Source organism: Podarcis liolepis (assembly GCF_965112155.1).
Source record: "Podarcis liolepis genome assembly, chromosome: 4".
In the NCBI taxonomy this organism is placed as follows: Eukaryota; Metazoa; Chordata; class Lepidosauria; order Squamata; family Lacertidae; genus Podarcis; species Podarcis liolepis.
In genome coordinates, this window is record NC_139558.1 from 99,283,377 (window position 1) to 99,303,138 (window position 19,762).

General features: G+C 45.5%; 1 protein-coding gene across 5 annotated transcripts in view; it reads right to left on the bottom strand.

Moving 5' to 3' along the window:
* The window catches only part of FAM168A (family with sequence similarity 168 member A), a 188,231-nt gene that overhangs the window by 139,896 nt on the left and 28,573 nt on the right, over positions 1-19,762 (bottom strand). For all 5 annotated transcript variants that reach the window (XM_083499985.1, XM_083499983.1, XM_083499982.1 and 2 more), the window contains exon 2: positions 8,645-8,742. The gene's annotated coding sequence lies outside the window, so the exon portion shown is untranslated. The remainder of the gene's footprint in view (positions 1-8,644; positions 8,743-19,762) is intronic.

Genomic DNA, 19,762 nt, shown 5'->3' on the forward strand with positions numbered 1-19,762 from the left:
TAAATAAAATAATAACCATCTGAGCACACACCATTGAACACAGGAAGCTGGAACCTTGAAGCACATCTAGCAGTGCTCTTGAAGCATTTGTAGCCAGGTATACAGCTCGACACGGGTCGGCTACAGCTCCCCTGGCAATCACTAGATGCAGCCTGCTGAGCTTCCCAATCAGGAAACACAGCAGGGCTCTCGGGCCGGCAGCCAGCTGTGCTTTCTCCCTCTCTGCCCCTTTGGTAAGCATAGAGGTTGGCAAGTAGGTGCTGAGGCACTGACACCCACAGACTCTGCCCCTCTCCCTTCTGACTTTAATACCAAAAGTCACAGCAACAGGAGTCAAACACTTCAGGGATGCATTGCACTCAGCCGGCAGACTAGCCAGGCTTCCCTAGTGTCTGCAAAAGCTGCACAGAAAGAGCGGAAACAGAACCTTGCTCTTCCACTCCAACTGAGCAGAACAGGGAGCAACAAGCTCGGTCCTCTTACATCGTTTGCAATAATTTGCTATGGAAAGATGGGTGTTGGGAGAAGCTTTCGGAGAAAAAACTCAGCAGAAGAGCCTGTCTGTATCCTGACTGTGTAGGTCAGGGGTCGGCAACCTGCAGCCCACGGGGGTTGTTTAAACGGCCCACAAGCCGCCCCTGAACCGACCCGCCTGCTCGGCAAGTCCCTGCTGTGTTAAACTGACGCAGGGGACTCACTTCCACGGCACCAGAAATCGCATCTGCGCAGATGCCAGAAATCGCTTCTGTGCAGATGAGATCCGGCCCACGGAGCGATCTCCGCTGGAGTGAACCAGCCCAGACGAAGTAAACCTTGCTGACCCCTGCTGTAGGCGATCCCAGAGTTGCCTTTCACCTTGGGATTGAGGTCACTGGGGTTTTTGGCCTCCAGATGAACAGGAGCAGCTTTCTCGGCTAAGCTCTCATGCAGTTAAAGGTAAAGGGACCCCTGACCGTTAGGTCCAGTCGTGACCAACTCTGGGGTTGCAGCACTCATCTCGCTTTATTGGCCGAGGGAGCCAGCGTACAGCTTCCGAGTCATGTGGCCAGCATGACTAAGCCGCTTCTGGCAAACCAGAGCAGCGCATGGAAACGCCATTTACCTTCCTGCCAGAGCAGCTTGCAGTATTAAAAAGTATTTATCTACTTGCACTTTGACGTGCTTTCGAACTGCTAGGTGGGAAGGAGCAGGGACCGAGCAACGGGAGCTCACCCCGTCGCGGGGATTCGAACAGCCAACCTTCCGATCGGCAAGTCCTAGGCTCTGTGGTTTAACCCACAGCGCCACCGGAGCTCCACAAATTCCAGAACTACATAGCTAGAACCACTTGCATGATAAATTCCCCCGTCCTCACCACCCTCCTGTCAAGATGGAGCTCAAGTGGGGGAAACCACGAAAGCAGCTCCAATAGCATAGCTGTGGCATTGACACACGAACTGCAGCTGCCTGCAATGCCATCACTATACAGCAGCTTGCTGTGCAGCTGAGGGTCCTAGGTCCAATCGCCAACATCTCCCAGGAAGACTGGGAAAGGCATCTCTCTGAAACCTTAGGGAGCCGCTGCCACTCAGTGTAAACAATGCTGAGCTAGGAGGGCCAATGGTCTGACTCAGTATAAGGCATGGGTAGGCAAACTAAGGCCGGGGGCCGGATCCAGCCCAATCCCCTTCTAAATCCGGCCTGCGGAAGGTCCGGGAATCAGTGCATTTTTACATAAGTAGAATGTGTGCTTTTATTTAAAATGCATCTCTGGGGTATTTGTGGGGCATAGAAATTCATTCATTTTCCCCTCAAATACAGTCCGGCCCCCCACAAGGTCTAAGGGACAGTGGACCGTCTCCCTGCTGAAAAAGTTTGCTGACCCCTGGTATAAGGCATCATCCTATGTACTTTAGCATTATGGGCAAAAGAAAGGTTGAAAACCTCGTAGTTGTTTAGAATGGAACAAGACATTCTTAGGTTCTCTACAGCGCCATGTGCATTTGGCTCCTTTCTTCTAAAAGAAGATAACTTTGTTCAATGTTTTTTATTAACACTGGTATTTTACGACAGCTCTGATGTTTTAATTATCTGACATGCTGGAGTGTGAGCATATATAAGCACCTGTTTAGTCGTTTGAATGTTGAAACACTGGTATGTTGTTAGTGGCCTTAAAAGCAGCTTTGCTACCTGGAAAGGCAGAATAAATTATTCTTATTAAAGATACAGAACCTTAATACAGCCAGAACAGGTTTGGCAGCTCAAAGCCCCTTTACAAAAGAGAGAATGAGGAGAGGGGATTCCCCAAATTATGGCACTCCTTAAAAGCTGCAACTTTAGAGCCCTAGAGTCTAGACAGAACTAATTTCTTTGTCTGCTAAAAATAGGGATTAAACAAATCTGACAGTGCCATTCCTTCTTACACGTGAAAGCTAAGACACTTGGGGCTAACAACCTGGCAAAATTCCAATAGCTACTTTGTTAGGAGACTGAAGAAAAGGTCTACAAAAAACCCCAATATTCCTACCTAGGAGCCACAACAATTAAGAATGTTGAACTGACAGTGGAAATTACACCGAAAAGCCCTAAGGCTTAAAAATAGAGAGGAATTTCAAAGACTATCTCATCTACTATATGGAATGCATAATGGTTAGAAAATTTATTTCAGAATGTTCCTGATCTACTAAGACATGCCCCAAGAAACTCCACTGAACTGACTCTCATGCAAATCAGCTCTTCTAGATACTTTTCTGGTTTAGCACTAAACCTCTTGTTTTACATCCAGTGGTTAAAGGGGAATGGAAATAATCCTTGCTGTGCATGTACATGGTACCCCAAGCTCAGTCTCTCCAACTAACTTGAGTTAAGAGGTGTGGGCCTGAGAGAGATGGACTTCCAGAGCCATTGGACAATTGAGTTTGAAGGTTGGCAAGACTGGGCTCATTTAGCTGGAAAGGAATCAGTTGGAAATGACTAGGTACTGTTGGGTAGCAGGCACCGACTGACAACAGCTGCCCACAATTTTGCAGTTTGCTGGTGAGGAATACACTTCTTATTTCTGTTTTAACTGATCTACTACAGAAATAATTCATGCATGCATTTCAGTGCTGTTTTATTATGCTTTGTTCATAAGTTTGATGTGCATTGCCCTGGGCGCTTTCTGAAGAAGGGCAATTTAGAAAGGATGGTGAGGGGTAAGAAGAGAAAAATCATCTCTTCACCCACAGGCATCTCTTCATTTTGTTGTAGTAATCAACCAAAAGCAATGGTATCCCTTTAGTATTGGCACCATTCCTACCATACCACAGATACTCCCTTTGTCTGTCTTCCTTCTGTCCTGAACCGCTTCATTGGTTGGACCATTACCGGAGCAACCCTAAATGGCTTCTTCCTTGCTAGCATCTTACAAGTTCTGGTTGGAACCCAGAGATCTGAAATGTTTCCTCCAGCCCCAACTTTCTCGGAAATCTGCTCATGTTGCTGGATCCTTTTCCACACTCAGACTTCTTCTTGACTCTGCCACTGCAACATCCTCTCTGCCTGGTCTTCCCTCCTGCCTTTCCCACATCTCTAATCCATTCAGAATGCCTCTGAGCTCACCTCTCTGGTGCTCCTGCTATGATCGTGTCATTCCCCATCAGCTTACTTTTAAGCCTCTCCACCTCTGTGTCCCTTCCTTCCCCTTACATCCCTTCTTGCTTACTTCAGATTCCTCCCGTTGTCTCGGCCTTTAATTCCAGTCTCTTTACAGCAGCCTTCCTTTCTCTCTTCTTAAGCCTCCCCTCAAAGTCCACTTTTGAGCAAAGCGTATTCTGATCCACCCTGAGCTTAAACAGTTTACCTGCTCTGTCTCTTTCACACACCTCCTAAAATATCTTAACACAAATCGTTAAGGTTGCTGTACACATGAAGGCGGATACCTAAAATTCTTTACACGTATAGCTAAAAAATGGGGGGCGGGGTGCTCACAGATATGTGACAGGAGTACTCAAACCCAAAAGCTGGGATTGGCCTCATTTCCCTGTGGAATAAAAGATGGATGTGCTGTTGCATGGTGTGTGTGTGTGTGTGTGTGTGTGTGTGTGTGTGTGTGAAGAGGCCATAACCCTTTTTGGCTGGACCATGAGTCAATGGCAAAGCTTTGCATGTAGGTTCAATCCCCAGCATTTCCTGATAAAAGGATCAGGAAGAACACAATTCCCCACAGAGGTCAGTCTGGAGATGATTCCTGTTTTATATCCCTTAGTGTCTTACCTATTAAAAAAAAATACATTATGAGAGAGTATTTAGTTTATCCTGCCTTCTCCAACGTGGGAGTAAGTTAGGTGCTGTGTCTGCCTGCGTGAGCATGCACAGCGTGGGTGGAGCTGTGGTCTAAACCACTGAGCCTCTTGGGCTTGCCAATCAGAGGTTTGGTGGTTCAAATCCCAGTGATAGGGTGAGCTCCCATCACTCTGTCCCAGCTCCTGCCAACCTAGGAGTTTGAAAGCATGCCAGTGCAAGTAGATAAATAGGTACTGCTGCAGCAGGAAGGTAAATGGCATTTCCGTGCGCTCTGGCTTCCGTCACGGTGTCCCGTTGCGCCAGAAGTGGTTTAGTCCTGCAGGCCACACGACCAGGAAAGCTGTCTGTGGATAAACACCGGCTCCCTCAGCCTGAAAGCGAGACGAGCACTGCAACCCCATAGTTGCCATTGACTGGACCTAACCACCCAAGGGTCCTTTACCTTTACCTACCTGCACCTGCCTCCAAAGCACTTAGTGATGGGAATGCGAACCCAGGTCAAAACGTGGCCCTAAAGAGCAATCTAAAAATCCACAGAAGATGCCAAGAACATTCCAAAAGTCTTTCCTGCCCGCTCTACTGTTTTGCTCCCAGACAGGAGATTTATTTACTGATACAGCAGTGGAAAACCTCAGGCCTAGGAGCCAAATGCACACCTCTCTAGTCAGGCCTTGGAAGTGTCCCGAGGCCACAAAGGTCATTTTCCACATCTTCAGGTGCTTTTGCCAGGCAAGAATGTATTCTCATAACGTGATAGTGGTTCTTGCTTGCCCTGATGAAAAGAGGTGGGCGGGTGTAGAAACCTGAATTACGCATGGCTGCAATACAGTCTACTGTACAAATCACAGCCCCTACCAACTTTTTGCCTCTGCCCACTACAGGCATACGGCCCCCAGAAGCTTCCTTGGAAAGGAATGTGCCCCTCAGATGGGACAAGGTTCCCCACCCTTGACTCAAGCTTCAGCATTCGCTCATCTCTCACAGGCACTGCCGCATTTGCTTGTCTTTCTCAGGCAACGCATCTCAGTGGCTCTCCCACGTAAGCTGTCTAAAATTTAAATTAGGACTTGCCAAGAAAGCTGAAATCTTAATTTGCCTCTTACTAAATAACAAAGGCTTGTTTCTTTGACCCACAGCATTTATGGGGCATGTCTGGAGGAGGCACTTAATCACAATAATTTGTAGTGGCTCAGAAACTTTCAGATTTCATGACAGCCTGGCCTTAAAAGACGCCACAAAACAAGAATGACAAGCTATAAGGAGCCCCAAAACCTTGTTCTGAGGCTGGCTTTGGATTTTATTTTAGAGAATTTGTGGGGGGGTTTTCCCCTTTTTTAACCAAGATAGCGCTGTCATACGATGTCCATGGGACTATCCTGAAGGAAACCAGACTTGCAACTTTGGTATCTATTTAACAAAAGTAAGGCCAATGGAAACAGGAAGCGTTTATGGGCTAAGACGACCCAGCTTATTAACTCAACTTTGTGATTCAAAAGCACTTCACAAAGACCCAGGTATATTCAAGCACAGCATGTTCAGCCTACAAAATTGTCAGCAGGCTGTACGCAGAGAACACACACTTACCAATACAAACAAGGCTGGCGCGCCAGGAAAAACACAGTAAATTATACATCAGAAATAAAGAGCTGCTACTTCCAGCCAGGCTTTTGAAGGCAGAACTATGTAGGACATGCTCAGTGGGAAAGCACCATGAAAAAGCAGGTACAAGCGAGCAAACCTCTCGTTCTAATCTCATCCCAGCCACTTAAAGATTTCCCACTGCTGAGAAGCCTGCTGCACTTTTCCAGGAAATAGGAAATCACTAAGCTGGTCACCCACCAGGCTCTATTCAATAAGGTCTCTCGGCATCCTTCATTCTGCACTAGATTTGAGAAGATATTTATGTACTCAAGTTTTGGACTGACCGCGCTCTTCTCCCAATCCCTGCCAAAACCCATCAGACAATCTTATGCTTCAAATGTTTCGTTTTCAAAAGAGAAGAAAAAAATCACAAAGCAAATTGCTCAAAAGCCACATAGAGAAAGGACGGTGCTGCTTCAGAGGGTTTGGTTTCACGCTGAGCAGTAGCTACCAAATCACGTGATCTACAGAGGCTCAGGAGCAAGATCTGAAGAGCAAACAGATGAGCTAAGCTGAAGTCATTTTCCCTGCAGAGCTAAAGAGAAAAGCCTGGGCACCAGAAAGCCATGCGTCAGGGGTGGGAAACCTGTGGCCCTCCAGACATGGCTGGACCACAGCTCCCGTTAATTCCTGATCACTGGATATGTTGGCAGAGGCTCATAGAAACTGGAGTCCAGCAATGTCTGGAGGAACACTGGTCCCCTACTTCTCCCATAAATGAAGTTCTAGGATGCGATGTTCAACCATCTGCCTAGCAGCAAGTGTCAAAATCCCCCAGTAGAGACCAGTGGTCTAGCTGCTGCTCCACTGGCTTCCTGTTCTTTTCCAAATAAATAATACTACTAATAATAATAATTTATTATTTATACCCCGCACATCTGGCTGGGCCTCCCCAGCCACTCTGGGCTGCTTCCAACAAAGATTAAAAATACATTAAAATGTCACACATTAAAAACTGCCCTGAACAGGGCTGCCTTTAGATGTCTTCTAAATGTCAGGTAGTTGTTTAATCTCTTTGATATATGATGGAAGGGTGTTCCACAGGGCGGGCGCCACTACCGAGAAGACCCTCTGCCAGCTTCCCCTGGTTCACTTTGTGAACCTAACCCATTTATTTATTTCATGCCAAGTCACCCACCAGCCTAGGCCATCTTCTCTTTTATGTTTCCTAAACACAATGTAGTGGCGTTTCCGTGCGCTGCTCTGGTTCGCCAGAAGCGGCTTAGTCATGCTGGCCACATGACCCGGAAGCTGTATGCCGGCTCCCTCGGCCAGTAAAGCGAGATGAGTGCCGCAACCCCAGAGTCGTCCGCAACTGGACCTAACGGTCAGGGGTCCCTTTACCTTTAAACACAATGTAGACAATTCCTTCTCAACATGAAGGCTGTCTCCGTTGCATCTGTGAGCTGCTGAGCAAAAGATCTACAACAGGCCCGTCCCTGGGCAAAAGGTCTTCTCCAACCATAGAAAGATAACGACGCTCAATTCAGTTCACAGATTCAAAATCTCAAATTCACAGAGAATGGTCTCCTGAGCTTCACAAAAGAACCAAGAAGTGAAATATATTTAGGTGCCAGGCAAAAACATTTCTCTTCTGCCAGGCCTTTGGATAATTAAACAATCTGTGGCCTTTTAAAATGGGGGTGGGCTATTTTTGTTTGTTTGTCACTATGTTATGTATTTTTGTGTTTTTATATAACCCTCATTTTTCAAAATCCTGAAATAAACGGACAGAGTTTTTCTTCTTTTCTCTTAACAACAGGACTCCTGGACATCCAAGGAAGCTGCATGTTGAAATATTCAAGACAAGATAAAGTAAAGTACTTATTTGAGCAGCACATAGTCCAAACTATGGAACTCACTCCTACTGGGGGCACTGCTGGCCACGGACATAAAGGTAAAGGTAAAGGACCCCTGACAGTTAAGTCCAGTCGCGAACGACTCTGGGGTTGCGGCGCTCATCTCACTTTACTGGCCGAGGGAGCCGGCGTTTGTCCACAGACAGTATTTCTGGGTCATGTGGCCAGCATGATTAAGCCGCTTCTGGCGAACCAGAGCAGTGCACAGAAATGCCGTTTACCTTCCTGCCAGAGCGGTACCTACTTATCTACTTGTGCTGGTGTGCTTTCGAACTGCTAGGTTGGCAGGAGCAGGGACCGAGCAACGGGAGCGCACCCCACTGTGGGGATTCGAACTGCCGACCTTCCGATCGGCAAGCCCTAGAGTCAGTGGTTTAGACCACAGTGCCACCAACTTAGATGGCTTTAAAAGAAGATTGTTACTGTTTTTCATTTCGTTTCTACATCACTTTATATTTCTAAGAAAAAAATCATGGAAGAGAGGGCTATTGATGGCTACTAGCCATGCTGGTTACGTTCTATAACCATTTTTGGAGACAGTATGCATCTGAATACCAGTTGCTGAGAGTCACAAGTGGCAAGAGAGCTGTCCTGTCTGACTTGCCTTGTAGGCACCTGGTTGAGAACCATGAAAATAGGAAGCTGAACTAGACAGGCCTTGGACATCAGTCCAGCTCTTCTTAGGTTTTTAAAATGTTTTAATCTTATTGCATATTATAATCTCAAAATCTCTGCAAAGTGTCCAGTTAATACCAGAGTTTTACAAGGCCCTTCTCTGCAGATATACGTTCTATTGTGTGGTTTAGGATCTGAAGGAAAAACTGGTTGAAATTCCGAACAAAGATGAAGTCTGTTGAGGCAGTAAGGATAAAGTTTGGTACCTTTTATAGATGAAAGATATCCTTCAGCTGAAAATAGTTCCAAACGTATTTCGTCTATGACTGTGGGGCCAGGGAAGTCTTCACAGCATTCCACAACTCTAAAACAGCAAACAACAAAGGAAGAGGTGAAAACACGCCCATAACTTGCTGCAAGACGTGGCCCTGTGAAGAGCGATTGGTTAAATTTACCTAACAGTGTAGATAACAGCAAAAGCATGAAGCAGAGTGTAGTGGTTCTAGGGGTTGCTCGTGCGTAAGCCGGTGCAAACACCTGGCTGGGTTACCTGAGTGAACCTTTTCTGTCCGGACAGCCACTCACCCGTGGCTGTCTCAATCGCTGGCAGAATCCGTCAGTGGGCGTTTCTTAAACTTCTTCCAGCAAAGAAGCTCTTTGACGCCTAGTCTCCTCCTACTCTCTCTGCGCGAAAGCCTTCTGCGCAAGGAGGGCGTAGGCAGCGGAGGACCCCTACTCTCCCCGCTGGTCCCCGGCAAGGAGTCATGGGACCGCCTCGCCGCTTGCCCCACCTGCCCCCCTTCTCCACTGGTGCTACGCTGATTCTCTTCCCCAGAAGATGGGCTGCCTCTCCCAATCCCGGGACGCTCCCCGGAATCCCTCTGGATTTTGCTCTCTCCCTCCGGCACTGATGGCAGTTCCCTGACACAGAGTCTTTCTTCAAAACCAGGCAGCATCTGACATGAACCATCTTGACCAGTTTGATGCCTTTTAGTTGTAGCCCTACCAGCTTATTTCCCCATATAGCCAAAAAACTTTCCTCATAACTGAATCTCCACACTGGGAAAAGCATCAACTGCGGAATTTCTTATACAACTGTTAAAAGCAGGAGAACCTTGCCAGTATTTTTTTAAAACTTATTTTCAAAAAGACTTTGACCAGTTGGTGACAGCCCAGTAGCAGCTTCCCAAATTCCCACATAAAAGCAGTATCATAGAAGATCCTGCAAAACAAAAAATGTCCGGGAGGTGGGGGGTGGAAATAAACTTTGGTGGAAAGTTCATTAGGCATGAAAGAAGCAGCCTGGTCAAGATCACTTGCTTTCAAACCCACGTTTATCTTCAGCCTCAAAATCAAGGCTACTAAAAAAGCACCTCACTATTCACCCAACCAAATTATGTCCAAAGCTAACTCCAGTAAAATGAATATGTTATGGAAAATAAAAGAGATATTCTCGGATAGGAGTGCAATGGGGCAGATCTCAGCTATTAACAAAAAAAAAAGCTTAACATGGGACAAAGATAAATCACAGCACCTGCACTAACAGACTCCAGGTAAAAAAAGGTAAAGGACCCCTGGACAGTTAGGTCCAGTCCAAGGCCCCTGTGGGGTTGCGCCACTCATCTCGCTTTCAGGCCAAGGGAGCCGGAGTTTGTCCACAGACAGCTTTCCAGGTCATGTGGCCAGCAGGACTAAACTGCTTCTGGAGCAACGGGACACCGTGATGGAAACCAAAGTGCACAGAAACGCTGTTTATCTTCCCGCCGATGCAGTAACTGTTTATCTACTTGCACTGGTGTGCTTTCAAACTGGAAGGTTGGCAGGAGCTGGGACAGAGCAATGGGAGCTCACTCTGTCGCAGGGATTTGAACCGTTGACCTTCCAATCTGCAACTCCAAAAGGCTCAGTGTTTAGACCACAGCGCTACCCGCATCCCAGACTCCAGGTACTGTATTGTTGACAGTCCAAAGACTTCCCAAAATCCAAATTGTGCACATGCACACAAACTGCCAAACAACATTTTCAAGGAGTAACATAAACACAGGCAGCAGCCTGGGCAAACACCATCATATCAACCCTCTGTGATGTCTTGGCATATTTCCCTTCAGGCACCTTCATCCAAGTTGCATTCCTAATTTCAGAAAGCCATCTCTAATGTTATTCAACTTCATTTTATTAAGTTTGTTTCACAAACGCGCACACACATTTGCGGAGGCAACTAGGGACACAGGCTCACATCCAAGACTCTTGGAACAAACTGCCTGAACAGCCCAGTACTAAGTGGCTCAGATGAAAGTTTATGTGAAAGATCATGAAGTAATGCATAAGCTGTCACTCCTGCTCTGTTTCCTGTAGTTTAAGGTTACATATTTGAATATGTAGCCGGGTCCATTGCAGTGAAAGAGAGAACACATGCAAAAGCACAGAGGTGGGCATGAATTAGGATACATGGACAGGGATCTAGTTGCCAAAGGAGATCAATCAGTTGGTGTTTGATCAAGCTACAAAAGGTCTGCGGAGGAACACTGACAGAATGGGCTACAAATAACACCATCAAGAATGGATTAAGAAGTGAAGGAGGATTCATTAGGAGAGCAGAGGTGGTACCAGCAGCAGGAGAAAGGTAAAAGGTAAAGGTAAAGGACCCCTGGACGGTTAAGTCCAGTCAAAGGTAACTATGGGGTTGCAGCACTCATCTCACTTTCAGGCCAAGGGAGCCGGCGTTTGTCCACAGACAGCTTTCCGGGTCATGCAGTCAGCAGGACTAAACCGCTTCAGGAGCAACGGGACACTGTGACGGAAACCAGAGCACACGGAAATGCTGTTTACCTTCCCGCCAGAGTGGTACCTATTTATCTACTTGCACTGGCATGCTTTCAGACTGCTAGGTTGACAGAAGCTGGGACAGAGTGACAGGAGCTCACCCCATCGCGGGGATTCAAACTGCCGACCTTCTGATCGGCAAGCCCAAGAGGCTCAATGGTTTAGACCACAGCGCCACCCGCGTCCCCCAGGAGAAAGGACTGTGAGATGGCTCACAGGGAGAGAAGAGCAGCAATAGAAGTTGCATGTCTTCTGTTTCTTAGCCTTATGAAGTCTTCAGCAGGTGACTCCAAGTTGATTTTGCAACTCTGGCCACTCAGGTTCTAGGTGGTGCTCAGCAACCTAGGAGAATTCCAGAGATTTTCCAACATTACTCGGGGCCTGGGGGGGGGATTCCATATAGCCTTGCAGTCTCAGACCAATGTTCATTTAGTCCAACATGCTATTTCTAGCATCAGCCAGCCAAATGCCCCATCAAAGCTCACCAGAAAGGACACAAAGGTGGCTGCATTCAACATTAATCACATAAACACATAATCTGAAGGCACTCATAAAGACAAAACAAAAATAACCAGGCCAAAGAGAAGGAGAGCCTAGACCATCTCCAGAGAGCTGAGTGGCACTGCTCACCTAAGCCTCTAATCTCAGCCCCATCACGCACACTACAACTATCCCTTGCACATCTCGATCCATCACCCAACTCTTGTGTCACCAGAGGAAGAGTCTCCTTTTCAGAGGAGGGATTTTCTTGTGCCACAAACAGACCTTGTTTCCTAGCTTACATAAGAACGTAAAAATAGCCTGTGGTGCCTGTCAGTAGCTATGCTTCATATGTTAATGGGTGGCAGAAAAATGCCTTTTTTTCAGAGCTTCCTTTTTTTTCTTGTCGGAATGAAGGTTCATCACTAACACAGGAATGGAAACCTATGCTTTTATGAGAGCTAAGAATAAGATGAAGTGAAATGGGCAAGTGTCTCCCCATCCCATAACTCATGGCAGAGGCTGATGTTAAAATCTGTTAGCTGGCATGCACGCTCGCTCACATGCGCACACACACAAAACACACTCCTTTTCAATCTATTCTTCCCCCATGCCTGCTGGCCTAGTGATTTTAGAAGACACAAAAGGAGAAAAGTACAGATATTATGTGGCCATCGGCCACAGTGTTTCACCCCTATCATCCAGCCTTGTCTTCTGGGTTCTCTTGCTTTCAATATATAAATGAAATCCCAACTCCTGCATGATACTCCTTGTTGCCTTTCATAGCCAAGACTGTTTAAGGAAGCAAGATCTCACATCCCTTCACACAAATTAGGACCCATCACTCAATTTACCGAATCGGCAGGTTGCTCCTTAACTCTGTTTGTCATCACAACCAGGTTGTAAAAAAGGATTAAGAGGTATGGATTTTTCCATATTTTCAAATTAACGCAGGCTCACTGTACAAAATCCTGACTATACTCCTGAGTAAGCTCAACAGTTCTTAGTGAACTGGTCCCAATGACTGCTAGTCTGTTACTGGGCACAAATCAAGGTTCTGCTTTTAGCAATCAAAGTCCTAAACAACTTGGGATTAGGATATCCAAGGGACTGCCTTGTCCATGCTATGGGGAACTCAAAGGACCATAAGCCTCAGAGGTACGTTTAGCTTGTACAAGAAACCAGACTTTTAGTGTTGCAGCTGAGGCTGAAATCAGGCAGGTACCTAGAATGATGGTGTTTAGGTATTTACTGAATACATGTTTGTTTACAAAGGCATTCCCTGAGGTGTAACCCAGCCATTTGTGAAAGATCAATTTTATATCTGATAAAACTGTTTCATCATTTTTAGAGTTTGTATGGACAGTTTTATTGTTTTAGAGTTTGTTGAATTGATTTTATTGTTTTACAGCTTTATTGTTTTTACTCTGCACACCATTTTGAAGGCTTTATACTGTGAAGTATACATTTGTTTATTAATAATAATAGTAGTAGTAATAATATTAAGTGCAGAGATCAGCAACCTTTTTCAGCAGGGGGCCAGTTCACCATCCCTCAGACCTTGTGGGGGGCCGGACTATATTTTTTTTGGGGGGGGGAGGGGAAATGAACGAATTCCTATGCCCCACAAATAACCCAGAGGTGCATTTTAAATAAAAGCACACATTCTGTTCATGTGAAAACACCAGGCAGGCCCCACAAATAACCCAGAGATGCATTTTAAATAAAAGGACACATTCTACTCATGTAAAAACACGCTGATTCCTGGACCATCCGTGGGCTGGATTGGGAAGGCAATCCATGTTTGCTCCTCCCCTTTCTTTTTAAACAAGGAGAACTTAAGACTCGACTTCAACACAACTGAACCTTTGAGCCCCGCCTTCCACAGGGGCAGTAATAAACTTTACTTACTGGAAGGATATTTGATTTGGTTGTGTTTCTTCACCTGTGCTTTTTTTTGGGGGGGGGGGGTTGCAATTTAATGAAATTCCTTTCTCGACTTGCAGGATGTGGACACGATTATTGGCAAGAGTCTGAGGATGTGTACTTTTCCCACAGATGCTGTCTGGCTAGATTTATAGCCAGTAGAAACAGGCTGGCACGTTGAGGAGGATGAAAAGGCACTTGTTAAGGGACTCCTTTAGGGGGTGGGGAAGAAGAGCACGCATGAGAACAAAAAATATATAATACCATAGGGGAAGGACAGAGGTGACACACCCAGGGACATATTAACTAGGATAAAAGTCTTATTTTATGGAAAGTGACCTCAGGTGATTTGCATGTTAACACATGCTGCTCAGAATCCTGGAAACCACGCAAAGCTGCAGCACTGGGGGAAAATGCAAGCATGAAATTGAGTGCAGAAACTTAGCAACTGGGAAGGAAGCTGAGTGGTTGAGTTGCTGGCTGAGGCTGAAAAGCTATCATACTCTTTAATCCAAAATAATTCTCATCCTCCTAGTTCACAGCTTAAAAATATTCACCATAATATACTTGTTCTCCAAAATTACAAAAGGTATTTAAATAAGGGTATTTAAAAGAAAAGTGCTGTGCATTATCTTGTCCCTGTGCTGTGAACCAAATTCCTGCCTCAGGACACAACCTGCCTCAGGACCAGAAATGGAAACCATGGTTTCAAATAGATTGCCAGTTCTGACTTGGAGCCAAGGGATGGTTTGTGGCAATCACAGTTGCCAGATGTAATAATAATAATAATAATAATAATAATAATAATAATATCTTTATTGTCGTTGCCCCTTTCGGGGACAACGAAATTACTCGACTGCTCCATAAAAACACTAATTAAACAATACAGTATAATACAGCAAGGGAGATTAGATGACTTTCAAAGTCCGGGCTTCCCATTCAGGGCCAAGATCGCTCTGGAGAAGAAGCTGTTCTTAAGACGGCTTGTTCTTGTCTTCATCGTCCTGTATCTCCGTCCCGACGGCAGGAGCTCGAAGAGACAGTGACCAGGATGCGATGGATCTTTTACTATGTCTAGTGCCTTCCTATGGCACCTTGTGGCATAAATCTGCTCTAAGGTGGAGAGTGGGCAGCCAACAATGCTCTCTGCTGCCTTAACAACCCTGCACAACCCCATCCTGTCCTGGATGTAGATGTAGTAGTTAGTGTTGGTGTAGGACTGGGGAGACCTGGGTGTAAATTAAGGTTACCAGATTTTTTCCAAAGAATCCAGGGACACTTTTTTAAAAAAAAAAAAGAGAGAGAAAAAGTTATTTGAAAATTTTTTTAGAAGTCATATCTTCTCTTCCGTGATCTCCTCTGTCGCATGGCCTTCCTCTGGGCCCCAGCCTGCTCTCTTGGAGCGCTAGCCGCTGTGGAGTAGGCTCTGGTCGGGCCTGGGCTCCACCACAAGTCCTTGCACTCCTGGCGCTCTCCTACCTCTTCACAGCGGTGGCGGGGCAAGGTTGGGACTCCCCTCTTTTTTCTCCTTCCTCTTTCTCTCTCTTTCTTCTCCTTCTCTTCTCCTCCTTCTCCCTGCGTTGGCTCTGGGGTTTTCGTGGCCCTGGAGCACCGTTGGGCAGTCGGCCGGGTGCTCTCTCTCCTGGCTCGATTTGGGTTACTGGTGTGTGTGTGTGTGTGTGTGTGTGTGTGTGTGAGCGGTTCCCCAAGTTGACGTGCCGGGCATCCCCAGTTCCCCCTTGGCAGTGGCACCCGCCATTTTGCCTTGCCGGAAGTCCCCAAATGATGTATCTTATGCCGTTGAACCAACCACACAACATTCTTTCCCTACTAATAAATCTACACCACTTATAATATAAATGCTGGGACATTAAATGAAATCCTGGGACATTCCGGGGACGGATTTTGTCCAGGGACAGATTTGTAAATCCGGGGACTGTCTGGGAGCCAGTGTGGTGTAGTGGTTAAGAGCGATAGACTCGTAATCTGGGGAACCGGGTTCGTGTCTCCGCTCCTCCACATGCAGCTGCTGGGTGACCTTGGGCCAGTCACACTTCTCTGAAGTCTCTCAGCCCCACTCACCTCACAGAGTGTTTGTTGTGGGGGAGGAAGGGAAAGGAGAATGTTAGCCGCTTTGAGACTCCTGAAGGGGAGTGAAAGGCGGGATATCAAATCCAAACTCTTCTTCTTCTTCTTCTTCTGGTAACCATAGTGTAAATCATAGAACCATTGAATTCCTCATAATAAAATTGTTAGTACATTTGCAAAGCTAAGCAGTGCCCAGTATGGTTTCAGATTGGATGGGGGCCCCACCGCAAGCTGAGATTCCTTCATTGCAGGGGGTTGGACCAAATGGTGCTTGATGTACCTTCCAACTCTACAATTCTCTGATTCTCTGAAGACTACTGGGTGACCTTGGGCCACTATCTCTCAACCTAACCTCCTTCACATGGTTATGGGGAGGATTAAAATAGGAGGGGGCCAAATACACTATCCTGAGCTCCCACGAGGAAAGGGATATAAATGTTATAATGAATAAGAAGTCTACTTAACATCAGTCTCAGAGTGTGGCGGCTCTGAAAAATCAACTTCCATGCTAGGAATCATTCAGAAAGGAACTAAAAATAAAGCTGACCAAATCATAATGTTGTTATATAAATCTATGGCGTGACCACATCTGGAATACTATGTACTGTGTACTAGCCATGCTGGCTATGCTCTCCCTTCACAACTGGATGTGCAAGTGCTTCTGAAAACCAGTTGCTGGAAACCATGGGAAGGAGGCTACTCTTGTGCTTGGATCCTGTTTGCGGGTTTCCTACGGGCATCTGACTGGCCGCTATGGGAACAGGGGTCTGATCCAGAAGGCTCTTCCAATGTCCTTAAAAAGTAGAGATGTCCAAAAAAAATTGCCAAAGCTCTGGCACAGATTTGAGCTCAGTGGCCCATTAATAACCTACCTCAAAGGAGAGGAGAGCTTCACAAGCTCCCAAATTCTTCTCCAGCTTGGAATAAAATCCCAACCAGAGAAGAATTCCAAGCTTATCCACCGCATGTAACCAGAGAGGGAAATAAGAACATCTGAACGCCATCTTTCTCCTATTCACTCAGTAAGCATAATTTAAAGGGATGAGAGGAGGGGGTTTAAGGGGAGAAGGAATGTGAGTGAGGGAGGGGCAATTTCCAGAGTAAAACTGGCTCAGAAAAACAAGCCTTTTCTGACTTTTGAGGGAAGGGCACCACTTGTTTCCAAGCCATTCCAATTTGCCCATCTCAATGAAAAATATTGCTAACTTTCATGTGGTCACTACCCCATACTCCCAGAAATAATGAGCCCCTGAGATGTGGGCTGCAAGACAATGCACACTATGGCTGAATGAATGTTGTACCAAATTATTTGCTCTTCGGCAGCTCTTATTTTCCATCTGCAGCAGGAGACGGTTGTGGCAGCAGAAATCTCAACAAAAACTCACCCTGGTGAGTTTTAGGTGAAAGCTAAGGCCATTCTGTTCATCAGAACACAGCACTTCAAAAGAGCATATATTATGTGTTCATGAAAAGATACACTGACTGCAGTTTTACACAAAGTGGTCACATTCCGGTGACAGAGAAAGAAATGCAGTCAAAGCAGAAATACGTTCTCTCTCACACACATGCTCACCCACTTTTCTTCTAGGACTTGCTGTTCTTTTAATAATGGCATTAGACATGTACAGAGACAGCTTCATTTTCAGTATTATATTATGTGTTTGTTTAGGTCAGGGACTCAACTCCCATACCCAAACTACGGCATAGGATCCACTCTGAAATTTACGCAACCCACACACAGCCTCATCTTTTTAACACTAAACACAGTTTAGCATTGCATGTAAATGCAACCCGTGAGTTAGTACCAACGGACAGCTTCAGAAATTACAACTACGTATTAATCTCATCTCCCAAGTGAGAACATCCAGGACTTAGAAAACCACTGTTGTGTTGAACACACAATTAAAGCAAAAGAGGGGAAGGGAGGGCAGTCCAATGTTTAAATAAAACATGTGTTTTACTTAAGATGGAACAGTTGTACAACACAACCATAAAACCTTCCTTGTCTTTTAATATTCTGAAATATTAACAGAGCTATAGGTGTTTTCTCTACTCATCACAACAAATTTCCAACCATTTCAATTGCTTAAGTTTATGATGTAGAAAGAAAAGTTTGTCATCCATATTGTTGTTTAGTCGTTTAGTCGTGTCCGACTCTTCATGACCCCCTGGACCAGAGCACGCCAGGCACTCCTGTCTTCCACTGCCTCCCGCAGTTTGGTCAAACTCATGCTGGTAGCTTCGAGAACACTGTCCAACCATCTCGTCCTCTGTTGTCCCCTTCTCCTTGTGCCCTCCATCTTTCCCAACATCAGGGTCTTTTCCAGGGAGTCTTCTCTTCTCATGAGGTGGCCAAAGTCTTGGAGCCTCAGCTTCAGGATCTGTCCTTCCAGTGAGCCCTCAGGGCTGATTTCCTTAAGAATGGATACATTTGATCTTCTTGCAGTCCATGGGACTCTCAAGAGTCTCCTCCAGCACCATAGAGAAGACTCTTGTCATCCATAAAAGATGCCAATCCTTTAAGTCGCCCCTCTTAATCAGAACCTCATTTTGGAACTCAACTGTTTTCTGCACACAGATCTCCTCAGGCTCTTTCTCTCAACTGATTGTTTGATGGTTTTAGGCATCATTATCCCTTATGCATTCTCAGCAATATTTAAAAGTGTGCCATGCCATTATTATAAATTACTGTGACAATGGAAAAAAATCACAATTTTCTCTGTAATTATTAATTCATCCTCCACCTGCATGTACAAAAACCAAGCTCCAATAAGGCACTAAATGTATTTTCAATCTGTTATTGATAAAACACAGAACATAGAGATCTTTTTCCTTTAGGGGCCTGTGTTTGTACCTAGAATACAGTCCAAACAAACCATCCTTCTATATAAATTTCCCTCTAGCACTGTAATGAGTACAACAGAACACCATGTTTGTAAACTTCTTTACTAGCTCTGCCACTTTCTGCTGCAACGTGAAATTTATTTATTTCTTAATTTAATAAATTTACATCCAGCCTTTCGGGGAAACTTCCTTGCAAGCTGACTTACAACAATATATATTACAACAACACATTCGCAACATCATAAGGAAAAATAGTTAAAAATAAAACCACACAATCACAATAAAATTAAACAGCAGCAGCTAAGCAAGTAGTCATCAAAGAATCTAGTCCAGGACAGCATACTCTCAGCTAGAGGTATGGCATACAAGTTACTGCACTGAAGCACTCACATGATAGCCATAATAAATTGTATGCAGGTAAGGAGGAATCTTTGATGAAGGCTATAAGAATGACACAACCCTGAGGGCAGAAAATGAGGAGGAATTAAAAAACCTTTTAATGAGGGTGAAAGAGGAGTGTGCAAAATATGGTCTGAAGCTCAACATCAAAAAAACTAAGATCATGGCCACTGGTCCTATCACCTCCTGGCAAATAGAAGGGGAAATAGAAGTGAGAGATTTTACTTTCTTGGGCTCCATGATCACTGCAGATGGTGACAGCAGTCACAAAATTAAAAGACGCCTGCTTCTTGGGAGAAAAGCAATGACAAACCTAGACAGCATGTTAAAAAGCAGAGACATCACCTTGTCGACAAAGGTCCATATAGTTAAAGCTCTGGTTTTCCCAGTAGTGATGTATGGAAGTGAGAGCTGGACCCATAAAGAAGGCTGATCGCTGAAGAATGGATGCTTTTGAATTATGGTGCTGGAGGAGACTCTTGAGAGTCACGTGGACTGCAAGAAGATCAAATCTCTCCATTCTGAAGGAAATCAGCCCTGAGTGCTCACTGGAAGGACAGATCCTGAAGCTGAGGCTCCAATACTTTGGCCACCTCATGAGAAGAGAAGACTCCCTGGAAAAGACCCTGATGTTGGGAAAGATGGAGGGCAAAAGGAGAAGGGGATGACAGAGGACGAGATGGCTGGACGGTGTTCTCAAAGCTACGAACATGAGTTTGACCAAACTGCGGGAGGCAGTAGAAGAGTGTCTGGCGTGCTCTGGTCCATGGGGTCACGAAGAGTCGGACACGACTAAACGACTAAACAATATAAGAATCAAGACT